Raw genomic sequence first — 22,432 nt, forward strand, 5'->3', positions numbered from 1 at the left:
GAGTTTAGTTCTTTTCTTATCTGAAACTAACATATTTTACAATGGGCATGATGGATGTTGCAGGTTCATTGATGACAGCCAAGGGTTCATGCTCGGAAACGACTACATCTTGCTCCATGTTGTCGGCTCATCTAGAGTCCTTAATCATGAGGAGATGGGACACACCGATTGTTAGAGTACGCTTGACAGGTGCATTTCGTGAAATTCTAGTCAAAAGATTGATAGCGTGCTTGCCTGCTTGTTCTTTTCAGTTCAAATAAATGTTTCTTTTCTTGTTGAATCCAAAGTAGCTAGCGGAGATCAAGTGGAAAGGCTGTTGATTGTCCCAAAGTTCTTGGACCATTTAGTTTGAATAGCCAGTGAGGAATTAAGCATATATTTTCGGCATGCCCTTTAAATTGCTAGATGAGAAGGAATCTTAACTTAATGGGTCTTGTGAATTGGAATATACCATTTAGTTGAACTGCTGCAATTTGTGTACAAACAAGTTCTCACTTTCTCGACGTGGGCGCAGGGGTGATCGACGCTGACTAGCGCGGCCGGTGGGCACTGTGCTCTTCAACCACTCGGAGGCGGACTTCTCCGTGAAGCCGGTGGCCACGTCGCGTAGATGATGTCCAGGTGATTTCGACGCCAGAGGTCACCGAGGTGGAGGACCTATACGCCACCCTCCGGGGGGAGGGAGGATTTGGGTCCACCGGCGTCTAAGGCTCTAAGCTGTGAGCCTTCGTAGATACATCTAGGGAAGTGGTCTGTTTAGGTTGGTGATGGAATACCAGGAAAGGCACCCACCTTTCGATGATGGTTGTATGTGTCTGATGTTAAATGGAATCTTGAGAATGTTCTGTGACGTTGGTTTGGTTTGCAATGGACATATTGCCATCCATGAATACTACATCTAACTTTTATTTTTTTTTAATTCCTAAATTGTTAGTAGTAGCGTGGGAAATAAACGAGCGCTACTAGTTGTTAGGTTAGTAGTAGCGTGTGAAATAAGTGAGCGCTACTAGTAGTTAGGTTAGTAGTAGCGCGGGTGCACCAGCGCTACTACTAACTTTTTAGTAGTAGCGCGGGTGTAATAAGTGAGCGCTACTAGTAGTTAGGTTAGTAGTAGCACGGGTGAACCAGCGCTACTACTAAATTTTTAGTAGTAGCGCGGGTGCACCCACGCTGCTACTAACCATTTAGCTGTAGCGCAATAGTAGTAGCGCGGGTACTCGCGCTACTACTAGCCTTTTTCCTAGTAGTGTCAAATCAATCTTGGAGAATACTTGTGCCCCACTGAGTTGGTCGAAGAAATCATTAATCCTCGAAAACAAGTATTTGTTCTTGATAGTGACATCATTCAACTGACGGTAATCCACACACATCCGAAGACTGCCGTCTTTCTTGTCCACGAAGATTGCGGGTGATCCCCAGGGTGATGAACTTGGACGAATGTATCCTTTCTGAAGCATCTCGTCAAGCTATTTCTTTAACTCCACTAACTCGTATGAAGGCATCTGGTAATACTTCTTGTATATAGGTGCGGTCCCGGGCACAAGGTCAATTGCAAACTCAAGCTCACGATCTGGCGGCATCCCTGGTAGTTCCTCAGGAAATACATCTAGAAATTCACTGACCACAGGAATTAGATCCAATTCTTCAGCTAGAGCTGTGAAGACCATTTCTTTCTTGGGCATGCTTCTTCGAGCAAAGAATTGTGTAGTTATTCCTTCCTGACTTGTCAATGTGACTTGTCTAGTTGCACAGTTGATGCATACTTGATGTTTGGTTAACCAGTTCATTCCCAAAATAATATCCAACTTGGCAGACTCGATGACTATCAATGAGGCTGGGAACATGACTCCCTGGATGTCAATCTCCAAATTGCGGCAAGCCAAATTGCTTTTGATCAAGCATCCCGGGGATTGTACCATCATACTTCGTTTCCAGAATCGAGCAAGAAAACTTGTTTTTGGGCAACAAAACTCCGCGAAATAAAAGAGTGGGAATCCCCAGAGTCAAACAAAATTATTGCAGGTATCAATCAACAGAAAACATACCAATGACGACTTCTAGGTTCTCTTCGGCTTCTTCTACGGAGAGGTGATGAACTTGCCATTGGATGGTCTTCTGGCCAGGGCGTGGCCCCATGTGGTTCTTGGGGCAGTGTCTAGCGTAGTGTCCGGTTTGCCCACAAGAAAAACACGCATTGCTACGTTGACAATCTTCGCATACCGGGCTGGTCACGATATTCTTGACTTGGGTAGTGGTCTTGTTAACATTCTGCTGCCAATTGGGCTTAAACTCAACCTGTGACTGTTGCCAGGTACGAGCCTTCTGGACTATGGGTCCTTCCTTCTTAGGCTCAAACTTCCACTTGCGGTCATCAGGAGCGGGTCTACTGTCCTAAACAAGCTTGTGCTCCCTTTCTGCAATCAGGGCTTTGTTGACCAGAGTATGGAAATCCGGAAAATCAAGCATACTGAGAGTGCATCTGAGGTGTTGATTCTGTCCTCCAAGGAATCTGTCGATCTTTCTCTCTTCGGTGGTCACATCATACAGGGAATAGGAGCCAAATGGTTGAACTTGTTCAAATACTCGGTGACGGATAAGTTTCCTTGCATGAGGGCTAGGAACTCACGCTACTTGACTTTCATGATACCTGTAGGGATGTGATATTTTCGGAACTGATCCTTGAACTTATCCCATGTGATTTCTTCATCTGCTGGCCACATAGCTTTAGTGTTGTCCCACCAAACAGCTGCGACTCCTTCCAGACAGTGGGTCGCAAATGGAACCTTATCACCTTCTTAGGTGCGAGCAATGTCCAATTTCTTTTCAATGCTCCTTAGCCAGTCGTCGGCTTCCATAGGGTCAGCAACTTGATTAAAACTGGGTGGCTTATGTCGTGGTTCTAAGTCTGACAGCGGAATGGGGGGTAGGTATGAGGACGCAAGGTCCTAGCGATGGCGAAGTTGTGCATGCAAGATTTACGAGTTTAGGCCCTTCTCAGAGGAAGTAACAGCCCTACGTCTTGGTGCCCTGAGGCCGGTCGATTGGATTATGCGTGAAGTTACAGGGGGTGTGAACCCTTGTCCCAGAGGAGGGGGTGGCTTATATAGAGTGCCCCAGGACTCCAGCCCTCTTCCGTTACATAGGGTTCAATGTACATAAAGAGGGAACGTTACTGGTAATGCCAGCATTAAAGTCATATAAATGATCATTAAGACTATGCAGTGAACGCCCGACCGTTGTCATTTAGAGTGACCTTAGATCTTCTGTTCTCCGAGTGGTTTCTGGTATGGTCGAATGTATATATCCTTGTCGAATGGAATTGGGCTATCCGGGTGAACCCACAGTCGAGTGGGTCGTGTCCTGTGGTGATTTCAGTCGGTAGAATCTGCTGTCCTTTGAATCTCCTTGACTGTAGGGCAGTGTCCTTGGGTAGGGTGCTTAGATCAGGTCTATTGCCCTACCCTAGGTACATGTCATTGTCATTAGCCCCGAATGGTTCTGGGTCCGAGTGGAGATGGAGTTGAAGGTGGTTCCGATCCAACTCTCATGCTTCGGAAGCACTTTACTTGGATTGGTGAACCATGCAAAAACTTCGACTTCATTTTCAATCGCCTTGAGCCATTCACAAGTTGTCGAGTGAACTTTGTTGATAAGCGTCGAGTGTTAGATATGGTATAAAATCTTCGGCATGATTGACTGCTCTGCCGTTCCCGGATCTCGCGGGATTTCAAATTTGGGGAAGCGCGCGGGGCGGAGAGGGCCGCGGTAATCGGAGTGGATTAGGCAGGGGCGCCTCGATCGCCGCGCCACCTTTTTCACCACGTACCGTGCGCGTGACTATTGCGGGATTTGACAGGATTGCCTGGGCCCACAAGTCAGTCACTCGGGGAACAAGCCCATATAAGGCGTCTGGGCCGGTGCCTTTGCACTGTGTGCCCCATTTCCTTTCTTCCTCCTCTGTTTCCCTGCCGCCGCCCAGCCCGAGCGCAACCCGCAGTGATGATGAAGGACAAGACGGCAGCCCTGGAGCGTGCGAAGAAGGCGATGGCGAAGGCGAAGGCGAAGGGCAAGAAGACGAGCCGGGGCGCTTTCTTCCTCCTCTGTTTCCCTGCCGCCGCCCAGCCCGAGCGCAACCCGCAGTGATGATGAAGGACAAGACGGCAGCCCTGGAGCGTGCGAAGAAGGCGATGGCGAAGGCGAAGGCGAAGGGCAAGAAGACGAGCCGGGGCGGGTCATCGTCGAGATCTGGCCTGCCGCTCGGCGGGATTCAGGGCGACTGGATTCGCTCCACGATCCAGCAGGAGGATCTGGAGGATCTGGAGGAAGGGGATTGATTCCCCACGGCTCCTGGCGGCTTCCGGAGGATGAGACCGAACCGCGGCCGCAAGAGGGTGAGTGTGTCTTTCTCGCCACTCACGTCGACCGCGGTTTCTCCTTGCCCCCACATCCTTTTTTCCTGGGTTTTCTGAATTTCTTTGGAGCCCAACTTCATCACTTTTCTCCCAACACCATCACATACCTTGCAGCATTCGTGTCTGATATGTCTCCATCGTATCTATAATTTTGTATTGTTCCATGCCAATATTCTACAACCTTTACATACTTTTGGCAACTTTTTATACTATTTTTGGGACTAACATATTGATCCAGTGCCCAGTGCCAGCTCCTGTTTGTTGCATGTTTTTTGTTTCACAGAAAATCCTTATCAAACGGAGTCCAAACGGGATAAAAATGACGGAGATTTTTTTTTGGAATATATGTGATTTTTGGGAAGAAGAATCAACGCCATACGATGCCCGAGGGGGCCACGAGGCAGGGGGCGCGCCACAGGGGGTCAGGCGCGCCCTGGCCCCTCGTGGCCACCCTGTAAGGCGGTTGGTGCCCTTCTTTCACTGCAAGAAAGCTAATATCCGGATAGAGATCGTGTCCAAAATTCAGCCCAATCGGAGTTAGGATCTCCGGGAATATAAGAAACGGTGAAAGGCCAGAATCTGTAGCGCAGAAACAGAGAGAGACAGAGAGACAAATCCAATCTCGAAGGGGCTCTCACCCCTCTTCCGCCATGGAAGCCAAGGACCAGAGGGGAAACCCTTCTCCCATCTAGGGGGAAGGTCAAGCAAGAAGAAGAAGAAGGGGGGCTCTCTCCCCGTCTCTGCCGGTGGCGCCGGAACGCCGCCGGGGCCATCATCATCACCGCAATATACACCAACACCTCCGTCATCTTCACCAACATCTTCATCACCTTCCCCCATCTATCTACAGCGGTCCACTCTCCTGCAACCCGCTGTACCCTCTACTTGAACATGGTGCTTTATGCTTCATATTATTATCCAATGATGTGTTGCCATCCTATGATGTATGAGTAGATTTTCGTTGTCCTATCGGTAATTGGTGAATTGCTACGATTTGTTTAATTTGCTTGTGGTTATGTTGTTGTCCTTTGGTGCCCACCATATGAGCGCGCGCTTGGATCACACCATAGGTTTGCTTGTATGTTCATAGGACTATGTATTGGAGGGCAAGAGTGACAGAAGCTTCAACCTAGCATAGAAATTGATGCATACGGGATTGAAGGGGGACCAATATATCTTAATGCTATGGTTGGGTTTTACCTTAATGAACGTTAGTAGTTGCGGATGCTTGCTAATAGTTCCAATCATAAGTGCAAAGAATTCCAAGTCAGGGATGGCATGCTAGCAGTGGCCTCTCCCACATAAAACTTGCTATCGGTCTAGTAAAGTAGTCAATTGCTTAGGGACAATTTCGCAACTCCTACCACCACTTTTCCACACTCGCTATACTAACTTTATTGTTTCTTTATCTAAACAGCCCCTAGATTTTTTTATGTGCTCTTTATTATCTTGCAAACCTATCCAACAACACCTACAAAGTACTTCTAGTTTTATACTTGTTCGAGGTAAAGCGAACGTCAAGCGTGCGTAGAGTTGTATCGGTGGTCGATAGAACTTGAGGGAATATTTGTTCTACCTTTAGCTCCTCGTTGGGTTCGACACTCTTACTTATCGAAAGAGGCTACAATTGATCCCCTATACTTGTGGGTTATCAAGACCTTTTTCTGGCGCCGTTGCCGGGGAGTTATAGCGTGGGGTGAATATTCTCGTGTGTGCTTGTATGCCTTATCACTAAGTAGTTTTTATTTTCTGTTCTAAGTTGTTCTCTATCTTTAGTTATGGATATGGAACACGAAATACCAAAAAATTAGGTGTACTTGCTACTCATGGAGATGGGGAACCTCCTAAAACCCTTGATGCTCATTATGTGAAAGACATTATGCACTACTTTAATAATCCTGAGAAAACCCCATTCAATTATATAATGGGAGACACGTTGGATCAACGTGAATACTTTAGGGATTATTGCTTGACTCAAAAAGGGAAACTATTATGGGATCAAATTCATATGTTGCATTGGTATGCTCGGCAACTATGCTTAAGATATGATTATACTTGTTGCTCTAGGATGAAGGCTTCACACCTTCCCTTTTTATGCAGATTTAATGATAATAAAACCATGGCTTCTTATGCTAATGGTATATACGATTACTATGATGTGGAACAAATAGAAGAATTTGTTGCTTTTAAGGGTGCATGTGAAATTGAATCTTTGTTTAAAGAGTTTGAAGATTTTGATGATTCAGTTTATAGACCTGAAAATTTAGCTATCCTTAAATATTGCTATGAGAAATATAAATACAATTATGATATTAATGAATTTATTGAGAAAGTCTCCGCTGTCCGAGAAGAGACTAATATTTTGCAGGAGTTTATGGAAGAAGGAATTGATGAAACTGTGGGCTCATTGGATGAAAAAGATGATGAGGAGAGCGAAGAACAAAAGGAGGAAGAGCGGATTAGCTACCCGTGCCCACCTTTTAATGAGAGTAACTCTTCAACACATACATTGTTTAATTTCCCTTCGTGCTTACCGAAGGATGAATGCTTGTAACATCCCAAATTTCCCATTTGGAATGTTTTACAATTGTAGCTAAGCATCTATGCATATTGCTTGAATTGAGTGACATTTGAATTATTTCAGGGGCTTTTGAGTTTGTTGGAATTTGGATTCAAATTGGCAGTTGAATTTATTTCAAACAATGCCTGACAAATACTTGAGCAAAAGTATGAGAGGAGTAAACATGACACTCCAAAAATGTCAGAAGAAAAATATTGCCAAAAAGTTTGAATTTAAATTTGAATTTTATTTGGGATTTCCAGAAAATTGTTTTTTTTTAGTTTGAGTTTTACCTCTGAAAAATGTCCACGTTGTAGGATTAATTCCCCTGAGAATTTTGATATATATATGTCCTATATAAAAAAAAAATATTTATATTTTTTTTCCTCCCCTCTATTTCAAAAAAAAAGAAGAAGAAGAAGAGAAAGCCCCGAGCTGGCCAGGCCAGCCGGCCCAGCACCCAGGAGCCAGCCGGCCCAGCCAGCCGACCGCACCGGCCTGCCCCAGCGCGCCGCACGCCCGAACCCTCTCCCGATCGGTCGCCCGATCCTCTCTCCCTCTCTCTCTCTCACTGACGCGCTGGCCCCACCTCTCTCTTTCCCCTCGCGCACGGCACGCTGCACCGGAGCATGCGCAGAGCGCGCCCGACACCGCGATCTTCTCGGGATCGCGATCCCGCGTCGCCCCCTCGTCCAAGTCCATGTCCTATAAGTTCCCCTCGCTCTCCTCTCCCGAACCCCCCAAAAACCCAAGCCAGAAACGCACCACAGCTCACGCCCTCCTTCTTTGGATGTCGCCGCCGCCGCCTCGGTTCGCCACCGCTGCTGCCATCGGTGAGCATCCCCCTTGCTTCCAAGCTACACCACCCGAACCCTCTGTTCGTTCCTCGTCTCCCTGACATCCTCTTTTCTCCCAGGGAGCCCCGAAGCCGTCGTCCCCGAGCTCGACCGCCGCCCGCCGGAGCAGGAGCTCACCCGAGCTCGCCCCGATCGACTCCGACGTCCCCGAGCTCCACCAAGGCCGCCCCCGACCTCCTCTCGAGCCGCCGCACTCGCCTGACGTCTTCGCCGACCTCCCCGACTACCGGAGCCGCCGCACCGTCAACGCCCGAGCCGCCGCCGTCGTCTCCGTTCGTCGCCGCCGACGCTGTAAGCCCGAGCTCCCCTCCACCGTTGGATCTCGCATGTATGGCCTAGATTAGAAACAACGAAGGGGTACGGTTTTATTTAATAGATCGGTTTTACTTACGGTTTTTTTTGTTAGATCGAACCGGTCGGTTTTCTGTTTAGCCGCGGGCACCTCTAGGTTATATTACGCCTGAGCGTTAGATAGCCCAGAAGGCTAGTTGTTTTTTTTCAGTTTCTGTTTTTTAGCAGAATAGTTCTGTTTTTGTTTTTGCTATTTCTTTTAGTCGGTTTATTATTTTTAGTTAATTCTTTTTTTGTGATTTTGCAAATTTGTTGTAGTTTTTGTAGAAAATATGTTTAGCCATGTTTAAATTATTAGAAATAGTTTTATATTAGATTTAAACAGATTAGTTTTTCTGCCATAAATTGAGTTAGGATTATTATTATTGTTGTGATTCTTTTTCTACTGCTTAGTTTTGACCATGCCTAGCAGTAGGAACTTGTTTTGGTATTTTAGATTTAATAAACAATTAGTTTTATGTTGAAATCAAGTTTTTCTTGTTTATTTAGCTAGCTACTGTTTTCCTACTGTTCTAGTTAGTAAATAATTTTATTTTTGTTATGTTATAGTTTATTTTAGATTAGTTTCTGTAGCTACAGAGGATGAACTTTTATTTACAGTAGAATAAAAATTTTATGTTATTTTCTTTGCTAGCATTGTTTTAGGCATAATAGGAGTTCTATAATAGCTTTTGATGTGATTCATTTTGCTCCTAGTTTGTATGATGTTTTTCCTTCTGTTAGTTAGCAAAACCAATGCTTAGGTTCTGTTAAGAAAGGTTTTAGTTGTGTAAAACTATTTCTTAGTTGTTGCTTGATATGATGAAAACCTTGATTTGTTTTCTCCAAGTTTTTCCTTGGTTTTGGTTTGAGTACGTGGGTGTTTTACTTCAACTTGCTGTTATGTTATATTGTGCTATACTTATTTGTGCTATTGTTTGACTCGGTAGAATTTCCGGAGTGCGAAGCCTGCTATTACGAGTCGCTAGCTTTCGAAGACCGTCAGCCAGGCAAGTCATTTGATCATGTTTTTACAATACCTATGATTTTATTGCATTAGAGTTATACCTCCCCACCATGCATGCAGTAGGAGAATTTTGTTAAGTTATGTTCTTGAGTAGTATCATGAGGTAGGATGAACCCTTCTCCCTTGTTACCAATGCCCGGGACGTTGTAGTTTATTTTGCTATGCTCGTAGACGGGGTTGGTTGAGTGATTCATAAGGGAGATGCGAGAGTCAAGATGATGAAAACCCCATGACATCAAGCTCAAGATGGACTTCAAAATTCACTACTGGGTGGAGGACGGTTGACGGGCACCCTGGAGAAACCAGCGGATGGCCGGGATGCATGGAGAAGCGCCATGACATCTTGCGGAAAGCTTCACCCAGCCACGAAGAGACGGATGGATACCCCATTGACCGGAAGCTTACCTGTGCAGCCGCAAGCCATTATGGGCTCTGGCTTGGTCGACCCTAGGCGTGACTCTGGACGGACGGTGCTATGAGATGTAGAAGAACGGTAGGATTGGATGGGCACCGGCAGTGGCCCAGAGGAACTCTTCGGAAGACCCTGTATCGTTCGTCCCGTCTTCAAACACCAGGCAGTGCGAAGACTTAAAGGAGGGAACGATTCTTGCGGGTAAAGTGCACAAACCTCTGCAGAGTAACAACCTAATCGATTAGTCGTGTCCCCGGTTACGGACAAATGAGCCTCTGGAATTGGAGTATTTCGGATATCTCAACACTGAACTTAATAAATTAATTGAGGGGGTTATTTAATAATTGGGAACGAGACATTGGTTGGCGGAACCATCTCAATTACTACCAACAATTTTGTAGTAATTGCAAACAAGTCCTTGTTGTAGGGAAAAACCGGCTTTTTCGCAAAACAATGAAACATAGAGCCCCACAGCCAAATTGCATATAGTATTAGTAATTTTATTGTTGTTCTCTTTTCATGACTTGCCAGCATATTCAAAATGCTGACCTACACGGCTGCAACGTCTTATGTTGCAGAGGAGTTTTCCGACCAGGAGTGAGGCTACGATCCACGCTTGGCGATTGCCCTTTGGAGTCGGATGGACTCGCTATTCGTCTACGCTTCCGCAACTTTATTTAGTTTATTTCTCATGAGTTGGCCTTCGGCCGAATTTATTATGATGTAATAAAGACTCGATATGAGAATCGTGTAATAAATTCAGGTGTGATTGAACTTTGAATCTTTGCATCAATGTACTGTGTGTGCCAGCATGATCTTGGGATGGTACAGCTACACAGAGACTTGACCGATTTCGGGTCGGGTCGTTACAATGCTATGATGATTGTTATGATCCCGTTGATTCTTTTGAAATATCCCTTTTTGATGATGCTTGATATGCTTGCGACCAAGATGCCAATATGAATGATGCTTGTGGAGATGGACTTTCTATAGTTCCTTATGTTAAGAATGAAATTGTTTCTATTGCACCCACACATGATAGTCCTATTATCTTTTTGAATTCTCCAAACTACACTATATCGGAGAAGTTTGCACTTGTTAAGGATTATATTGATGGGTTGCCTTTTACTACTACACATGATGATTTTGATAGATATAATATGCATGTGCTTGCTGCTCCTACTTGCAATTATTATGAGAGAGGAACTATATCTCCACCTCTCTATGTTTCCAACATGATAAAATTGCAAGAAACTGTTTATACTATGCATTGGCCTTTACTATGTGTGCATGAATTTTTCTTTTAAGACATGCCGATGCATAGGAAGAGAGTTAGACTTCGTTGTTGCATGATATATGTTACTTTGTGCTCACTACTAAATCACAAATCATTGTTAATTAAAATTGGCTTTGATGTACCTTGGGATCCGGGTGGATCCATTACTTGAGCACTACATACCTAGCTTAATGGCTTCAAACAAAGCGCTTCCAGGGACACAACCCGGAAGTTTTAGAGAGTCATTTATTTCTGTTGTGTGCTTTTATAAATTTTAAAAATAAAAATAATGTGCCAAGATTTGCCTTTAGGATGTTTACATTGCTTGTTGGTTTGTGTGGTGCAAAACAGAAACTTTGGCTGTAGTGCACGATTTTACATTTTTTACTGGAACGTCAAATGGATTTGAAACTTTTTGCATTGTCTCTATATACAAATTGTTTATTGTTCCTAATTGTTTCAGAATTTTTTGAGTACCAGAAGTATGGTGAATGTTCAGATTACTACAGACTGTCCTGTTTAAGACAGATTCTGTTTTTGATGCATAGTTTGCATGTTTTAATGAAACTGTCGATTCCTATCAGTGGATTAAGCCATGGAAAAGTTATATTACAGTAGCTACAATGCAAAAACAAAATATGAATTGGTTTGCAACAGTACTTAGAGTAGTGATTTGCTTTATTATACTAACGGATCTTACCGAGCTTTCTGTTGAATTTTGTGTGGATGAAGTGTTCGAGGATCGAGGAGGTCTCGATATGAGGAAAAGGAGGAGAGGCAAGAGCTCAAGCTTGGGGATTCCCAAGGCACCCCAAGTAAATATTCAAGGAGAATCAAGCGTCTAAGCTTGGGGATGCCCCGGAAGGCATCCCATCTTTCTTCAACAAGTATCGGTATGTTTTCGGATTCGTTTCGTTCATGCGATATGTGCAAATCTTGGAGCGTCTTTTGCATTTAGTTTTCACTTTTCTTTTATGCACCATGTTGGTATGAGATAGTCCTTGGTTGATTTATAGAATGCTCTTTGCACTTCACTTATATTTTTTTGAGTATGGCTTTATAGAATGCTTCATGTGCTTCACTTATATCATTTGAAGTATGGATTGCCTGTTTCCCTACACATAGAAAACCGCCATCTGTAGAATGCTCTTTTGCTTCACTTATATTTGTTAGAGCGTGGGCATATCTTTTGTAGAAAGAATTAAACTCTCCTGCTTCACTTATATCTATTTAGAGAGTTGACAGGAATTGGTCATTCACATGGTTAGTCATAAAATCCTACAAAAAACTTGTAGATCACTGAATATGATATGTTTGATTCCTTGCAATAGTTTTGCGATATAAAGATGGTGATATTAGAGTCATGCTAGTGGGTAGTTGTGGATTGTAGAAATACTTGTGTTGAAGTTTGTGATTCCCGTAGCATGCACTTATGGTGAACCGTTATGTAACGAAGTTGGAGCATGAGGTATTTATTGATTGTCTTCCTTATGAGTGGCGGTCGGGGACGAGCGATGGTCTTTTCCTACCAATCTATCCCCCTAGGAGCATGCACATAGTACTTTGTTTCGATGACTAATAGATTTTTGCAATAAGTATGTGAGTTATTTATGACTAATGTTGAGTCCATGGATTATACGCACTCTCACCCTTCCATCATTGCTAGCCTCTTCGGTACCGTGCATTGCCCTTTCTCACCTCGAGACTTGGTGCAAACTTCGCCAGTGCATCCAAACCCCGTGACACAATACGCTCTATCACACATAAGCCTCCTTATATATTCCTTAAAACAGCCACCATACCTACCTATTATGGCATTTCCATAGCCATTCCGAGATATATTGCCATGCAACTTCCATCATCATCATATACATGAGTTGAGCATTTACTGTCATATTGGTTTGCATGATCGTAAGATAGCTAGCATGATGTTTTCATGGCTTGTCCGTTTTTGATATCTTTGCTATGCTAGGTCATTGCACATCCTGGTACACTACTAGAGGCATTCATATAGAGTCATACTTTGTTCTAGACATCGAGTTGTAATATTGAGTTGTAAGTAAATAAAAGTGTGATGATCATCATTATTAGAGCATTGCCCCAGTGAGGAAAGGATGATGGAGACTATGATTCCCCCACAAGTCGGGATGAGACTCCGGACTTTAAACAAATAAAAGAGGCCAAAGAAGCCCAAATAAAAAAGAGAGGCCAAAGAATCCCACCAAAATAAAAAAAGAACAAAACACAAAAAAATGAGAGAAGAAGAGAGAGGGGCAATGTTACTATCCTTTTACCACACTTGTGCTTCAGAGTAGCACCATGTTCTTCATATAGAGAGTCTCTTGAGTTATCACTTTCATATACTAGTGGGAATTTTCATTATAGAACTTGGCTTGTATATTTCGATGGTGGGCTTCCTGAAATGCCCGAGGTCTTCATGAGCAAGCAAGTTGGATGCACACCCACTTAGTTTCTAGTTTGAGCCTTCATACACTTATAGCTCTTAGTGCATCCGTTGCATGGCAATCCCTACTCCTCACATTGACATCAATTGATGGGCATCTCCATAGCCCATTGATTAGCCGCGTCGGTGCGGGACTTTCTTCCTTTTTGTCTTCTCCACACAACCTCCACCATCATATTCTATTCCACCTATAGTGCTATATCCATGGCTCACGCTCATGTATTTTGAGAACGTCAAAAGTATGAAACAATTGCTTGGCTTGTCATCGGGGTTGTGCATGATTTGAATACTTTGTGTGGTGAAGATGGAGCATAGCCAGTCCAAACGGGATAAAAACTGACGGAGATTTTTTTTTGTAATATATATGATTTTTGGGAAGAAGAATAAACGCGATACGATGCCCGAGGGGGCCACGAGGCAGGGGGCGCGCCCCAGGGGGTCAGGCGCGCCTTGGAATCTCGTGGCCACCCCGTAAGGCGGTTGGTGCCCTTCTTTCGCCGCAAGAAAGCTAATATCCGGATAGAGATCGTGTCCAAAGTTCAGCCCAATCAGAGTTACGTATCTCCAGGGATATAAGAAACGGTGAAAGGCCAGAATCTGTAGCGCAGAAACAGAGAGAGACAGAGAGACAGATCCAATCTCGGAGGGGCTCTCGCCCCTCCGCCGCCATGGAAGCCAAGGACCAGAGGGGAAACCCTTCTCTCATCTAGGGGGAAGGCCAAGCAAGAAAAAGAAGAAGGGGGGCTCTCTCCCCCTCTCTCCCGGTGGCGCCGGAATGCCGCCGGGGCCATCATCATCACCGCAATCTACACCAACACCTCCGTCATCTTCATCAACATCTTCATCACCTTCCCCCATCTATCTATAGCGGTCCACTCTCCCACAACCTGATGTACCCTCTACTTGAACATGGTGCTTTATGCTTCATATTATTATCCAATGATGTGTTGCCATCCTATGATGTCTGAGTAGATTTTCGTTGTCCTATCGATGATTGGTGAATTGCTATGATTGGTTGAATTTGCTTGTGGTTATGTTGATGTCCTTTGGTGCCCATTATATGAGCGCGCGCGTGGATCACACCATAGGGTTAGTTGTATGTTGATAGGACTATGTATTGGAGGGCAAGAGTGGGAGAAGCTTCAACCTAGCATAGAAATTGATGCATACGGGATTGAAGGGGGACCAATATATCTTAATGCTATGGTTGGGTTTTACCTTAATGAACGTTAGTAGTTGCGGATGCTTGCTAATAGTTCCAATCATAAGTGCATAGAATTCCAAGTCAGGGATGACATGCTAGCAGTGGCCTCTCCCACATAAAACTTGCTATCGGTCTAGTAAAGTAGTTAATTGCTTAGGGACAATTTCGCAACTCCTACCACCACTTTTCCACACTCGCTATACTAACTTTATTGTTTCTTTATCTAAACAGCCCCTAGATTTTTTACGTGCTCTTTATTATCTTCCAAACCTATCCAACGACACCTACAAAGTACTTCTAGTTTTATACTTGTTCTAGGTAAAGCGAACGTCAAGCGCGCGTAGAGTTGTATCGGTGGTCGATAGAACTTGAGGGAATATTTGTTCTACCTTTAGCTCCTCGTTGGGTTCAACACTCTTACTTATCGAAAGAGGCTACAATTGATCCCCTATACTTGTGGGTTATTAGTGTCCATGTGCGAAAACTTTCTGGGGTGTCGACCGCATAGGGGTCTTTTCAAGCACATTTTCACTTGTCGTTCTCAGTCTGTGAAAAAGGCTAATCCGAGTGATGAGAGGACACACGTGATTCAGATGTGTGGAGGTTTAGCGATCCAGATGAGGGGTAAAAGCACTTTCCCAGCTATGATTCTTCCTGAGTCAGTCAGAGGTTGGCAGTCGACCTGGTTCTATTGGAAGGACCGGCCGACTCCTGGACAGTCGACTGGCCTTCCCCCGTTCTTCATGGATCGAGTTGAGAAACCCTCCCCCTTGAAAGTGACTCCAGCTGAGAAAGTGGAGGTGAATATGTTGGTTGATCGAGTAGTCCAACTTGTTTGCGATGGCGTGACTGGCATGGACTTGTTAGAGGTATTTCTTACTCGACGTATCCAGCTACTCCAAGCCCCTGATCATCCAATGTGGATGTACTCAGGTATTGAAGACAGCACTCGGATCCACCCGAAAGAAGTCGATGAGGAGACGGTGGCGCAGTGGTTGTATGGCATCACTGGCAACAAGGACAACCCCGGGGGTCTAGGAGGGTCCCTCCATTCGACAACACCAACAAACCAGACAAGGTCCGACTGTTTCCTTCCGAATGCCTTTTTGTTTTGACATGTAATTGCTTTTGAAACCGACTGATATTCGGTTGACTTTGTGTCTTGCATATTTATACTGAGACGTATTCGATGCCCAACGGGGAGCAGGAGCAGGAGCAAGGGGGAGAGGCGAGCAGGGGTGACAGCGGCGACTGGCATTCTGATGGGGGAGAAGACGAGGAGAGTGACAACTCAAGCGGTGGTGAGGAAGTCGACTCCCCCCTCGCACCGAAAGGTGATCCAAGCATACCCATGACCCAGCAAGTATCAATGGCAAAGCGACTGCACAGACTGGACAGACTTCAAAGCGCACTCGGACGTCTTCTCCTGTGCCGACTGAGAATGATCCGAAGCAGCCCAAAGTCGCGCCGTCAAAACCTCGGAAGGCCTTGCCCAAGATCAAAGTGGCTGTCCCCGTTGCTTCTGGGTAATCCTTGAATTCGACTTCTTAGTTTGGCACGACTTGATCTTTGGTCGAATCACTTCGGAAGGCCTGAACGAGTGAATTTTGAATTTTGCAGTGCTGCTACCTCTGGGACTTCTGTTTATAAAGATGATGACGATGAGGAGATGGAAGACACAGTTACTTCCAACGCGGGTATAACTCTTGTCATCTTGTCTTTACTTTATCAGCCATTTTGATGGTCGACCGAACTCTTGCGATTGATTCCTTTGCAGCTCCGCCCAATGTTATTGAACTTCCGGAGGACGACGAGGATGTGCCACTGAGGCCCACGGGAAGGAGGACAGGACTTCGAGTAGGAAAGCATCCCCTAGCAAGATGTCTCAGTCGACGCCGGTGATGGAACCAGTGATTCAGCAGTCCGGAGACATCAACCGGGCTTCTGTTACTTTTGTCGTTCCATTGTCAAGTGCACAGCTTTCAGCATCGACTGCACAAGCTTCAGCTGATCCACCGTCTTCACTTTTCACCGCCCATCACGTCCCAGAGGACCAAGTGAGTGCTTCCAAGGAAGCTATACGCCAGGCAGGCATCATGATGGAGCAGATGAAAGTGGTTCGTGAGGCCGGTCAAGCTGCTTATGACGCCAGCTCGGCGCTCCAGGCCAACGTCCAGGTTAGCTTATTTCCGACTGATCTTCTAGCTTGACGCTTGTTCTGTTAGGATATGGTACCTGAAAACCTTTACTGTGCATCTATTTGTCAGTCTGCACTTTGCATCTGTACACCCACTGGGTGTTTCAATTTCTGCTGAATAATTTTTCCTCTTGAGTCGACTAGGTTGTGCCGATTGAATCTTTGAACTAGTGGGGGCATGCTGAGTACACCCGCTGGGTGTAGTCTTTGAGACCACCATCGAATGTTTGATTCGGCAGGGGTCTTTGAAAAGAACTTTTCCACTCGGTCTGAGCAGATCACATCGAGTGGAACCTGAACCAGTGGGGGCACGCTGAGTGCACCCACTGGGTGTTGTCCCCGAGACCGTAGTCGACTGCGAGCAGTCGGCTATGGTCTGAGAACAAGTAATATCTTTCTCGCTCTTTTTTTTCTCGACTGGACGGACCAAGTCAACTGAAAAGTCAAACCAGTGGGGGCATGCTAAGTGCACCCACTGGGTGTAGTCCCCGAGACTACTGTTGAATGTTTGATTCGGCAGTAGTCTTAGAACTCTTTGTACTTGTTACTTTATTGCTCGGAAGCAACCAATCTTTGCATATGTCGACTGACTATCCTCTGACCACAGAAATCCTGTGAACTTGGAGCTTGGTTTGCTGATTTGGAGCAGAAGCAAATCCAGCTCAATCTTGATCTGGAGTTGACCAAGACGAATTTGCAGAAGGCTAAGGATGATTCTGCTGGTCTGGAAAACTTGTCGACTGATTCTCCTGCCATCTTTTCTTTCTTTTTTCTAACTCGAATGTTATTCTTTGTAGAAACAATGAGACAAGCTTTGGAGAAGAAGTACTCTGATCTTGCGGCCGCACAAAAAATGACAAAAGACAAAACGGCACTCGCCGACCAGAAGCTGGCCTCAGTAGGAAAGCTGGAGGAAGAGAACACCAAATTGAAGGCTGCCCTTGATGAAGCCAACAAAGAGGTGACTCGACTAAAGAAGGACAAAGGGACCTTCATCGACAAAGTGGAAGACATCTCCCGCAAGAGAGACGAGCTGGAGAATTATCTGGGAGGACTCGCCAAGAAGTTATTCCTCATGCTTGAAGGTATTTTCTTTGTCCGGTTGATTTGCTTTCGTCAACTAGTCATAAAGCCGTCGACTCATTGTTTCTTTGTAAGTGCAGAATTCTCTCAAAACTTCGAGGCAGAGACTGGTCAAATCAAAATGGGCTTGGACCCCATCAACTCCCCTATCAAGGATGAAGGTGCCATGAATGTGCTTCGACTGGAATCTCGTCTTGCTAGCGTCGTCGACTACCTCGCTCGACTGAAGGTTGCGGTGTCGCGGATCGACACAGCGCTCTGGCCAAGGGTACGTGCTAGAATGATCTCGAGTCTCTGATGACTCGACTCAATGAGATCCCTGGTCGAGTGCGGGAATGGAAGAAGTCTTCTGCTCGGTGTGGTGTTGACGTGGCTCTGTCTCTGGTTCGCGTCCACTTCAAGGAAGCCAAAGAAGAGAAGCTAGCATCGATCAAGGTTGCCAACACCAAGAAGCTTGACTTCCAGTCCTTCATGGAGACTTTCATTGCTGCTGCTACTCGGATTGCTGATGGAATCGACCTGGACGAGTTCGTCGAGCCTGCCAGCCCTCCTCCTGTGGAGTGAACAAACTCTTTATGATCCATTTAAATTTGCCTCGGTATGCCGAGTAGTTTTGTAACCATTAAACTCCTTCGGGCCTGAAGCCCGAGTAATTTAATCTGCGGTCTGGAACCTCGTGGGATTTATCTAAACTTTAATATGCTTGTCTTTATTTTCGAGTGGAACTTGTATCTTCACTCGGAACAGGCTTTTGTCCTTGATTGCATTTCTGGCACAGCTCCGAGGAGAAGGTCGCAGTCGACCAGCACCTCGTTGTCCTTGCGGATCAGGATGGAGCGCACGTTATACTTGTGGCGCAGCTCTGAGGAAGAGGTCGCGGTCGACCTGCACCTCGTCGTCCTGCACCTCGTCGTCCTTGCAGATCAGGATGGAGCGTGTGGCCAAGTCTCCAAGTGAGAGAACCGTTCTTCACTCGAAACATGTTAAAACTTAGGCGAGTACAGAACTGCAGCTAAGCCCCCGAGTGAGAGGGTTGCCCTTCACTCGGTAGGATTTGTCAAACTTAGGCGAGTGCGGAACTGCAGCTAAGCCCCCGAGTGAGAGGGTTGCTCCTCACTCGGTGGGATTTTTCAAACTTAGGCGAGTACGAAACTGCAGCTAAGCCCCTGAGTGGGGGGGGTTGCTCTTCACTCGGTGGGATTTTTCAAACTTAGGCGAGTATGGAACTGCAGCTAAGCCCCCGAGTGAGAGGGTTTCTCTTCACTCGGTGGGATTTTTCAAACTTAGGCGAGTACGGAACTGCAGCTAAGCCCCCGAGTGGGAGGGTTGCTCTTCACTCGGTGGGATTTTTACAATCTTAGGCGAGTACGGAACTACAGCTAAGCCCCCGAGTGAGAGGATTGCCCTTCACTTGGTAGGATTTGTCAAACTTAGGCGAGTACAGAACTGCAGCTAAGCCCCCGAGTGAGAGGCTTGCTCCTCACTCGGTAGGATTTTTCAAACTTAGGCGAGTACGGAACTGCAGCTAAGCCCCCGAGTGAGAGGGTTGCTCCTCACTCGGTAGGATTTTTCAAACTTAGGCAAGTACGGAACTGCAGCTAAGCCCCCGAGTGGGAGGGTTGCTCTTCACTCAGTGGGATTTTTTCAATCTTAGGCGAGTACGAAACTGCAGCTAAGCCCCCGAGTGAGAGGGTTGCCCTTCACTCGGTAGGATTTGTCAAACTTAGGCGAGTACGGAACTGCAGCTAAGCCCCCGAGTGAGAGGCTTGCTCCTCACTTGGTAGGATTTTTCAAACTTAGGCGAATCGGATTCGCGGCTAAGTTTCCAAGTGAGAGGTTTGCTCTTCACTCGGAGTCTATTTTTGAAACTTAGACAAAACGGATTCGCGGCTAAGCCACCCACTGGGGGATTTTAATCACATGTATAAGCAACAACAACCATTTAGGAGACTGTAAAACTGTGTCTTTGATAAACAAACTAAAAGGTACTTCTTATTACATCTCGATAGTCTGAATGACTTAAGTATAAAAAGGGCGGAGCAAGTCCGCGTTCCAAGCGCGTGGCTCATCTTTATTGTGCTCCACATTGTAGAGGTGATATGTTCCGTTGTGGAGCACCTTGGTGATGATGAAGGGACCTTCCCAAGCGGGAGCAAGCTTGTCGGCCATTGCTGATCCATTCTGAGCACTAGGTCACCTTCCTGAAATGCTCGACCTCTCACATTTCTGGCATATAATCGACGGAGGTCTTGCTGATAGATAGTCGACCAGATCAAGGCCATCTCTCTCTCTTCCTCCAGAAGATCAACAGCGTCATGTCGAGCTTGTTCTGCTTCAGTTTCTGAGAAAAGTTCCACTCGGGGTGCATTGTGAAGCAAGTCACTCGGAAGCACAGCCTCAGCCCCATACACCAAGAAGAAGGGAGTCCGGCCAGTCGAACGATTGGGAGTTGTTCTCAATCCCCAAAGCACTGATGGTAGCTCGTCGACCCAAGCGCCTGCTGCATGCTTGAGGTCCCGCATCAATCGAGGTTTCAGCCCTTTGAGGATCAAACCGTTTGCTCTCTCCGCTTGCCCATTTGACTATGGGTGGGCGACTGAAGCATAGTCGACCCGAGTGCCTTGGGAAGCGCAGAAAGCTCTGAACTCATCTGAATCAAAGTTTGACCCATTATCTGTGATGATGCTGTGTGGAACTCCATATCTGAAAGTTAACTCTCTGATGAAGCTAACAGCAGTACTTGATTCAACGTTTTTATAGGTTTAGCTTCAATCCATTTGGTGAACTTGTCGACTGCTATGAGCAGATGGGTGAAGCCACTCCTGCCGGTCCTCGGAGGTCCAACCATATCCAATCCCCAAACAGCAAATGGCCAGACGAGTGGAATGGTCTTCAAGGCTGATGCAGGCTTGTGGGACATGTTGCAGTAGAAGTGACAGCCCTCACACTTGTCGACTATTTCTTTTGCCATATCATTAGCACGTGGCCAGGAAAACCCCGCTCGGTATGCTTTGGCCACGATGGTCCGAGAGGACGCATGGTGACCACAGGTCCCCGAGTGGATATCCTTGAGAATCATTCGGCCTTGTTCTGGCGTGATGCATCTCTGAGCAACTCCAATAACACTCTCTCTGTAAAGCTGTCCACCCATCACAGTAATGGCTTTGGATCGACGGACAATCTGACGAGCCTCTTCTTCATCCTCTGGGAGTTCTTTCCAGAGAATATATGCAATGTATGGCACTGTCCAGTCAGGAATACGACCAAAACTTCCATGATCAAGTCGACCACGGCTGGGATTTCAACTTCAGTCGGATCAATGGAGCTCTTAGGCTGTGGGGGCTCTTCTGTGAAGGGATCCTCTTGAATGGATGGTGTGTGTGAATATGTTCCAAAAACACATTGCTGGGAATAGGCTCCCTCTTGGAACCTATCTTTGCCAGGTCACCAGCCTCTTGGCTCATCAGTCGGGGTATATGGTGAAGCTCTAAGCCCTCAAACTTCTTTTCCAATTTCCTCACTGCATTGCAATAACCAGTCATAGTTGGAATCCTCACATCCCATTCCTTCATCACTTGCTTGACCACCAAATCTGAGTCGTCGTAAACCATCAGGCACCGGACGCCGAGTGAAATGGCCATACGCAACCCGTACAGAAGTGCCTCATATTCAGCTTCATTGTTGGAGGAGTCAAAGTGAATCTGGAGAACATAACCGAGCTTGTAGCCTCGCGGAGATACAGGACTACCCCAGCACCTGAACCATTCAACATCTTGGACCCTGTCAAAGAACATACTCCAATGTTCTGACTGAATCTGAGTCGGCAGCTGCTGTTCAATCCACTCGACGAGAAAATCTGCTATTGCTTGGGATTTGATTGCTTTCTTTGCCTCGAACTTGATATCCAACGGAAGGAGTTCAATCGCCCATTTGGCCACTCGACCAGTTGCATCTCTTTTGTTCAAAATTTCTGACAATGGAGTGTCGCTGACGATTGTAATTGAATGATCTGAGAAGTAGTGCGCAACTTTCTTTGTAGTCAAGTAAATCCCGTAGACAAGCTTGTGATAATGTGGATATCTATGCTTGGATGGGGTTAAAACTTCAGAAATATAATACACTGGGCGTTGAACCTTGTAGGCCTTGCCTTCTTCTTCCCGCTCGACCGTGAGTACTGTACTGACAACCTGTCTAGTGGCTGCAATATATAGCAGTAAAGGCTCTTTGCTGATTGGAGCAGTAAGCACCGGCTGGGTGGAAAGCAGGGTTTTGAGCTCTGCAAATGCTGCGTCAGCTTCAGGAGTCCACTCGAACTTGTCATATTTCTTCATCAGTCGGTAAAGAGGCAATGCCTTTTCACCAAGACGAGAGATGAATCGACTCAAAGCGGCCAAACAACCAGTAAGCTTCTGAACGTCGTGTACACGCACGGGGCATTTCATTTGGAGGATTGCACCAACCTTCTCTGGGTTTGCATCAATCCCACGTTCGGAAACGAGGAAACCGAGTAACTTGCTACCTGGAACTCCAAACGTACACTTCGACGGATTGAGCTTGATATCATATCTCCTCAGATTAGCAAAGGTTTCAGCAAGGTCAGTCAGCAGGTC

This window comes from Aegilops tauschii, chromosome 6, assembly GCF_002575655.3.
Source record: "Aegilops tauschii subsp. strangulata cultivar AL8/78 chromosome 6, Aet v6.0, whole genome shotgun sequence".
NCBI lineage: Eukaryota > Viridiplantae > Streptophyta > Magnoliopsida > Poales > Poaceae > Aegilops > Aegilops tauschii.